This window comes from Rhinoraja longicauda, chromosome 19, assembly GCF_053455715.1.
Source record: "Rhinoraja longicauda isolate Sanriku21f chromosome 19, sRhiLon1.1, whole genome shotgun sequence".
Classification (NCBI taxonomy): Eukaryota; Metazoa; Chordata; class Chondrichthyes; order Rajiformes; family Arhynchobatidae; genus Rhinoraja; species Rhinoraja longicauda.
The window spans coordinates 30,937,805-30,946,804 of record NC_135971.1 but is presented as its reverse complement, the minus strand read 5'-3'; the positions used below and the strand labels follow the sequence as shown (position 1 = coordinate 30,946,804).

General features: G+C 46.6%; 1 long non-coding RNA gene across 1 annotated transcript; it reads right to left on the bottom strand.

Moving 5' to 3' along the window:
- Nucleotides 1-3,764: 3,764 nt before the first annotated feature.
- Nucleotides 3,765-6,040, bottom strand: LOC144602756 (uncharacterized). Its single transcript, XR_013548499.1, has 3 exons — nt 6,010-6,040; nt 5,022-5,146; nt 3,765-3,835 (listed from the first exon to the last, which is right to left on the bottom strand). It is a non-coding gene; the product is annotated as an uncharacterized LOC144602756 (long non-coding RNA).
- Between the last annotated feature and the right edge of the window lie 2,960 nt (nt 6,041-9,000).

The following is a 9,000-nucleotide window of genomic DNA, read 5'->3' as shown; positions in this document are numbered from 1 at the left end:
AGTTTTTACAAATCTCTTCTACATCAGTCTGCTCAACTGCATAAAAAACAGCAAGAATGGTATCAAGATGAAAGGCTTCACTTATATGAAAAATCCAAAGAAAGTGGGATTGTAGTGCTTAGAGAAGGTTAAAAGGAGAGTTCATAGATCAGTCAGGTACGTACGGTTCTTGCCAAAGGCATAAAGGTTTCCAAACAGGGATACTGATTTAGTGAAAAAGAATCAAAGGTAATACTTTTGATCTATTATGTGAAATAGCCACATGTGTAAACCACGAGACAATCGATTAATGACTTTGTTTGCCAGATTATAAATCATTTTTCATTACAGAAACTAAACAAGCATATGGCAAATTTGTTGCCTCAGCATTCCTTCCCTCCCTCCTGAATATAAAATTATATTCCAAGTGCCATAAATACTTTTCTATACCTCAATTAGATGATCTGCACAACATTCCTCTTCAAAGCTAAAATCACAATCAATTCAGGTTTCTTGCCATTCAATCATGATAGAGCAGTACACAGGCCGTCCCAGAGTAACAAATGCCCCACTTACGAGAAACTCATACATGCAGAAAAGCTCCAATATTAAATTCAAAAGTCCAATGTACATACATACATTCATTTCTTGGAACGTCAGAACTAGTTTTGTCTCTTTTAATTGTTCCTTCTTGTCCTTCTTGTCAGCATTATTTGTTTTTTAATGCCATTCATTACAAAATGCAGTAGAATGGTAACCATAAGAGTAATTTTTGCCTATTTTCTGACAAATATAAAAATCAACATCTGCACAAATGGAATCCATTTGTTAGTCAGGGAAGGCCTGTGCTCAGATTAATTTATGCACATTTGCTCCGAATCCCTCATTAACCCTCCCACCAAAAATCTTATTTATCATGGCATTGAAAATACCAACTGACCCACAGCATCCAAAAAGCCTTTTGGGGAGAGCACTCCAGGTTTCCACGGTGTTGCAGTTTCAAGTAGTCGTGGAGTTGGTGACATAGAAGATGGTGTCCGTGCCGGCTGGAAAATAGCTGCCCAAATTCCAGAGCTTGATCCGCAGCCTTTCAGGCAGGCGCACTGTTCATCATCTTCCAGAATTCCGTAGGTTGCAGAATGGTTCACACAAGTTGGAAGAGAGCAAATGACGCTTCACTATTTCAGGAGAGAGGGAGATAGAAAATGAGGAACTTCAGATCAGTTAGGCTGGCATCAGCATTAGGGAAATTAAATTAAAGATATGGTAGCAGGGTACATAAAACCAAGTCACTTAGTAGATCCAGCGCACATTTACAACTAGCACACCAAAAATAAAACATAGAGTACTGGTATAACTCAGCAGGTCAGGCAACATCACTGGAGGAAATGAATATGTGATGTTTTGGTTTTAATAGGGAAGGCAAGAAAGCTGAAAAAAGGTGGGAGGGGACAAAGCCGAGCAAGTGGATACAGGCGAGGGGGTTTTATAAGCAGATGGGGGGACAAACGGTGAAGATAAAAAGAGACACAAGACTGTCAGATAATTAGAGAAAAGAAGTGAAATGCAAAGCAGAAGGAGGGAGATACTGGGCTTATATTCACTGGAATTTAGACTGGGTTTATATTCACTGGAATTTAGAAGGATAAGAGGGGATCTTATAGAAACATAACGTTAAGGGATAGGACAGGCTAGATGCAGGAAAAATGTTCTTCATGTTGGGAGAGTCCAGAACTAGGAGTCACAGTTTAAGAATAAGGGGTTGGCCATTTAGGACTGAGATGAGGAAAAACTTTTTCACCCAGAGAGTTGTGAACCTGTGGAATTCTCTGCCACAGGTGGCAGTGGAAGCCAATTCACTGGATGTATTACACTCGGTTCCTATTACACTCAGAACCTGAAAGAGGGCCTCAGCCCTCTACTGGCTCTCCACAGCAAAGTGACATATGGTTCGGTCTGCAATAAGCCATGGTTGTCTGCAAGGGTTGGTAGTGGGTGAAATGGAAAACCCTAGTATCTTGTTAAGTTCCTCTTTTTCCCAGTCAAATTAACTCATTGTTCAAAAGATGAGTAGCAATTCCCAATTTTGGTCCCACACCTGTTGATCATGTTTGTATCCCCTCCAATGCTTCCATGAAGAGTCATATGTCTTTCCACATATGAGGCAGAATTCAATCGGAACTCAGTAACTTTGAAATTTTAATTCAGCCACTCCAGAAATAAATACTAAACTATGTTGGCTTGAGGACTACCTTATTGACAACCACGATTAGCCAGAGAGGCACTATGAGATAATTTTGATTGCAAATTATTGAGGGTTTTTTTAAAGATTTTTTTTTCACACAGTGGGTGTTGAGTGCCTGGAATGCACTGCCAAGGTTGTGGTTGAGACAGATACGATAATGGCACTTGAGAGGCTTTTTGATAGGCACGTGAATGTGCAAGGAATGAAGGGATATGGATTATACACAGGCAAACACACAGACTTGCTGTTTAAAGACATTCAGTTTCAGCTTCATGATTATTAAAAGCTGGTTCTTCTCCATGATCAATGGCATTCGTTATTCAGACCAAGTTGTTTAGAAAAATAACTACAGATGCTGGTACAAATCGAAGGTATCACAAAATGCTGGAGTAACTCAGCGAAGAATGGTCTCAACCCGAAACGTCACCCATTCCTTCCCTCCAGAGATGCTGCCTCACCCACTGAGTTACTCCAGCATTTTGTGATACCTTCGTTATATAGACCAACATCTTTGAAAATCTCCCTGGAAATGAATTTGGGCATTGCCATTATTTTGCTGAGCTATATGTGAGGTTAACAAATTACCCATTAAAATAATCATATGCGAATAATGATAGATGTTGATGTGCCAAAAATGTAAGCAAAATTACATGATGTCACATTAATACAATTTTCAACGTTGTAACTCCTGTTTTTCTGATGTGTCAAAATTCTAGGCTAGCTGTCTGAGAATCTAAAGGGAAAAAATGAATTTGGATGTACAAATATACAAAAAAATCATGAAGTGGTTTAAAAGGTTCAAGCAAAAGCAAACCAAACATATTTATGGAGGGACAAAACGAAAATTTGAAAAGCTTAAATGTTGTGTTTCAGTTGCTATGCTATTTTAAAAAAATATGGATACACTGGAAGAGCTGTAAAAATGATAAAATATTTGTAGAAAAATGTGAAATTATACTTATCAGGAAAAGAATAAAACATTGAGGAAAGGATTTTGGTCAACAGAATAGACATAATATACTTTTCCACTTAGTGAAGAGTAAAACAACTTTTACAAAGCTATCAATGAGATAACAAATAGGCAATTTCCTTGCACCCCAGTGCTGTGCAATTTTTATTATGGAGAGGACAAGATTGCCAAATTATTGCCAATTTAATCCATTTGTGTCAGATCTATGAATATTAAAAGCTAGTTGTTGAAAATTTCTGTTCAAAGTGATTAACAAGAAATTGAACAATGACCAAAACAAGTAAAGACTTTCAGATTTACAAAGTCTGTAATCTCCACTAAATGAGCAACATACCTTCATCATCATTGACATTACACCACCTGCTGTCTAATCTCTCCTATTGTTTTGGGAATGTCCACAATGTTTTTCTTTCATTTGAAAGATGGTGGGGAGGTTAAATGATGAGGGGCAATGTGAGTGTGAAGTGTTAGCTCCAGGGCAGTAAAGCAACACAACGCCTCAGTAAATTGTATTCCTGTAATACATTTAAATAAAAACTAATTCCAATAATAAGCCTTTCCCTATTTTACCTCGGACATCAGGGCACGAATGTTGAATTTCCTGTCAGCATTCTTGAACGAGGCAATCTGTCCATACTTGACTGTGGGGGGAAAATAATTTCTGTTAGCATAAAAAAATAGCATAATTGTACTGCAACAAACACATTACTGGAGGAACTCAGCAGGTGCTTCCAAGTACTGTGGAAGCAAAGGAATAATCTATGTCTCAGGTCGAGACCTTGCACCAGGACTGAGAGTTTAAAGAGGAGATAACCAGAGGAGGGGGTGAAGATTTTACAAACAATATGCGTAAAAGTCGAGCTGCAGCAGTTGAATTTCATTCGAGGACCCTCTGGAATGAATCCAAAGCCTACATATTTAGCGCCACTCAAAACCAAAGATACTAGAGGAACAAAATGGACTACTCCGTTGAAGTCACCTATACTGAACTTTAGTATACAAAGGAGCATAACATCCGCCATTTTAGTAGGCACAACCCACCATTCGCTATGCCTCTCGTACTGTAATCAGTGCTTTGGGGGAACAGTATGTTCCCATTAAAATGCAGAATATATCTAATCTATCAACTCAGATTTGTTATTTTTCTTTTTAAATGTTTCTGCAAGTTTCTGCCTACAAAAACGGCACCGTGACATACTATGGTTTTTAGGGTCGAGTGGTCTATCTTGTTCCTCTAGTATCTTTGCTCAAAACTGCTGTCCAACTTAGTAGGCAGCGAAATTGAGAGTCCATCAGCTATTATAGAAGTGTAGGTGCTGCAGTAAGCATCAAGGGCCAAGACTAAGTAACTGGGATGCAGTACTTTGATTCTCTCCCTGCTGCTCAGGGGAGTGACTAAAACAATGTAAGATGCTGAACTCGACAATTAGTTATTTATCAGGTTTTTTGCCTGTTCTATGGTATTGTTCTGTATCCTTTGATTGGCACCTGGGTATGCAGGGAATGGAGGGGTATGGATCAGCTGCAGGTAGATGATTTATAGTGGCATAATTTCAACAGACATCTTGGCAACACAGACATTGTGGGCCAAAGAGCCATAATGTTCTTTATTCTATTCCTTTCTTTTAGTCAGTCAACTTTAGTTTAACAATAACTTTGAGGATGATTTGGCACCATTCAAATCAGTAACGTTGGCAAAAGTGTGTCGACCCTCTGATTCTCTTCCAAAGACAACTCGTGCAAACTACTTTTATTCTGTACATGACCAGATTTTTAAATTGTGCAATTTATATAGGGTACATAATTACATGGCACCTCTGAACCTACCTATTGCAACATAACCGCAGCAGGGCTCCTGGTAAATCCTCCTCTTCAATCAGGAGTTGTACAACCACAGGAAGGGCAGGAATCCGTAGCACTTCTCTATTAGCCAATTGATATTACTGTCCATACTGCAGGATGATGAAAGAATCTGGAATGAGTACATATTGTAATTCAGCGATAGTGATTCAGCAGTGGAAGTCTCGCCTCACTATTACCACCACCTTTTCCACACACTAAAGAATTCTCCACCTGACGTCTTCGGAGTGGGGGTGGAAACCGGAGAAACCCCACTGTCTGAAGCTGTGGGGAGAAGGTACAAACGCCGTACAGCCTGCACCTGTAGTCAGGGTCGAACCCGGGACACTGGCGCTGTCAGGCAGCAACTCTACCGCTGGGACACCTCGACCCCCCTCTTGGTCTCAACGCGAAATGCGGGACGATTTCCAGATTCCCACCTGTTTGAACGCGTCAAGTAGTGTTTCACATAACACGGCCCAAGGGACAAGCGCCCGGGGCCCTGGGAAGGGACAAGCGCCCGGGGGGGGGGGAGGAGGGAGCACCCTGGGGGGGGGGGGGAGGGGAGTGCCCGGGGGGAGGGGAGTGCCCGGGGGGGGTGGGGGAGCGCCCGGGGGGGAGGAGGGAGCGCCCGGGGGGGGCGGAGGGAGCGCCCGGGGGGGGGGGGGAGGAGGGAGGGAGCGCCCGGGGGGGGGGGAGGAGGGAGGGAGCGCCAGGGAGGGAGCGCCCGGGGGGGGGAGGAGGGAGGGAGCGCCGGGGGGGGGGGGGGGGGGAGGAGGGAGGGAGCGCCCGGGGGGGGGGGGAGCGCCCGGGGGGGGGGAGGAGGGAGGGAGCGCCCGGGGGGGGAGCGCCCGGGCCTCAGACAGGGACGACGCTTTACGCCGCCATTGTGAGCTGTGGACCCGCTGGGTGTCGCCGCTTGGACCCGCGGCCGGGCCCGGACCCGTAGACGGACGGACAGGAGCGGCGCTGAAACCTGCAGCTTCCCGGCCGCCGCCGCTCCCCCTCCACCGGCAAGATGGCGGCGCGTCGCGTCACGTGGCGGCCGCACTGATGGCGGGGACGTCACGTGACCCTCCGTGCAGCGACGGGAACGTTACATGCCCCTCCGTCCAGAGACGGGGCGGGGACGTCACGTGACGTCGGTTGATTTCTATGGGTGGGGCCGGCATGTGCCGGTCCAAGCGGCGCATTGGTTGGGGCGGGAGCGTCACGTGATCTTCATTCATGACGGGTGGTGCGTCATGTGGTGCCCATTCATCGATGATTCGGGGCGGGGCCGGGCATCACGTGCCGGACATTGATGGACACAAAAGGCTGGAGTAACTCAGCGGGACAGGCAGCATCTCCTCTGGAGAGGAGGAAGGGGTGACGGGTTGGGATGAGACCCTGATTCAGACCAGGCCGGCAAGCAGAGGAAACAGAGGACAGTCCAGCACAGGACTTTGGCCCACTTCTCCTGCACTGACCCTGAAGCTGGAGGGAGGAATGTAGCAGGTGGGGTGAGGGGGGGTGGAAAAATGGATGGGAGTCCAATGGGGCACATGGGAGGGGAGGGGAGATGGGAGAGACAGAGGGTATGGGAGAGACAGAGGGTATGGGAGAGACAGAGGGTGTGTGGAAGGGGGGGGGGGGGGGGGTTAGTTGGACATTGACTGAAAATGGACAATTCAATGTTCATACTGTTGGTTTGAAAGCTACCCAAGGGGAATATGAGCTGCTGTTCTTCCAGTTTTTTAAAGTGGCCTGGTTCATGCAGTCAATGCAAAGGCTTTGTAGGGAAGGGCTGGTATCTAAGGAGAGACAGAGAACTGGAAAACTGAGTGAAAAACAAAGTGCTTGAGTATCTCAGTGGGTCAGGCAGCATCTCTGGAGGGAATGGGCAAGCGATGTTGCAGATTGGAGCCCTTCACACTCTGCCAATATTAGAAAACGTGGGGCAGAGTCCCACAAACATATCAGGGTACTTTTCAGAGGCCACATGAGTGATATTGGTGCATTGTCATAATAGAATCTATTAAGCCGATAGCACTCCCAATATAGATTTGACAATACCATGTACAGATGGATAAAGATTGTGAATATAAAACCCCATGTACAATTTTGGATTTCTTCTTTTCATATCTTTCTGAATATATTTTATTTTTAAAATAAAGGAAATGGGCCATCCTGAATCATGTAAATGTTCAAGGCAGGGCTTTGGAAACTGAAGACAGACACACAAAGCTGAAGTAACTCAATGGGTCAGGCAGCATCTCTGGAGAAAAGGAATAGGTCAAGATCCTAATCAGTGTCCAAAGCAAAGATTTTTAAAAAACAACTGCTGGAGGAACATTGGATCAGGCAGCATCTGTTTAAGTAGAGGACAAATCATGTTTCAGGTCAGGATCCTTCTTCAGAGTGATAGTGTAGAGGGGAGATAGCTGATAGATCCCACTTTCCTCACCCGCTCCCTACACATTCGGGACAATTTTCCAGAGACAAATTAACCTACAATTTGTCTATGGGATGTGGGAGGAAGCCCGCACACTTGCAGGGAGAATGTGCAAATTCAACACAGACAGTGCCCAAGGACAGGTGTCACAAAATGCTGGTCAGGCAGCATCTAGGAGAGAAGGAAGGGGTGACGTTTCGGGTTGAGACACTTCTCCAGGATCGCACACAGATCTCTGGGTGTGAGGCAGCAACTCTACCAGCAGTGCCACTATATCTTGATTTAAAAAAATTAAATGTTGGTAACTTTGGTTACTAAAAATAATAAACTATTCATTTTCAGTCTTAAATATCTAAGTCACGCTATGTCCCCCTTTACAGCTATGTTTTAATTCAGTTCAATACTACGGGGCAGCACAGTGGCCGTAAAGTTGCTGCCTAAAAGTGCCGGGGACATGGAATCGATCCTGAATATGGGTGCTCTCTGTATGGAGTTTGCTCGTGCTCCCTTTGATCGCATGGGTTTTATCCGGGTGCTCTTCTTTCCTTCCACATTCCAAAGACGTGCAGGGCCCTTTCTCAGACCCAACCCAAAACGTAATCTTTTCCTTCTGTTTATAACATTGTTTACAGAGTACTATGTTTACATATTGTGCTGTGCTGCTGCAAGTGAGAATTTCATTGTTCTAATTGGTTCATTAGAGAATAAAACACTCTTGACTCACGTCCCGAGTGTGCAGAAGAGAACTGGTGTACGGGTGATCGGTGGTCGGCATGGATTCGGTGGGCCGAAGGGCCTGTTTCCGCGCTGTATCTTTAAACGAAACTAAAAACACTAAAACGAGAGGGTGTTTGAAAAAGGGCCTCGACCCGAAACATCCCCCAATTCCTTCTATCCAGAGATGCTGCCGGCCCCGCTGAGTTCCTCCAGGGTTTGGTGTCTATCTTGGGAGTGATTCGGCGTCGGGTTTCAGCGGTCACGGCGGGGCGGCGACAGGATAGCAATGGCGGCTAGATCTCCAACAATGCAAAGGGAGCGAGAAAGTGCCCGGCGCCGACCAGTTGCCGCGGCAGTGCGCATGTGCAGGGCGGCCGGGAACATGCGGGCGGCGGCAGTGCGCATGTGCAGGGCGGCTGGGGACGCGCGGGCGGCGGCAGTGCGCATGTGGAGCGGCCGGAGAGCGGAGACCCAGCGGCCCGGACACGGATGTCGAGGGGTTGGGGCGGAGAGTGACGCAGAGAGAGAGCGGGGGGGGCGGGGCCGCTCAGTGTTGACCGGTAGGTGACCCGGGGGCTCTGAGAGCGGTGCCCGTGTGCCGGCAGCGCATGCGCCAACCTCGGGCCGGGCCCGGAGCGGAGCGGAGCGGAGCCGCCACAAAGCGCCGGGGCCGCGGCTGCGCGTCAGACGCCGCCAAATACGCGGGAAACCCCATCCCTGGGCCCAGGGATCCGGGATCGTCCCAATCCTCCACCGCGACCACCGGGCTGGAGCTGGAGCTGGAGCTGCAGCCGCCCCCCCCCCCATTCATTAACC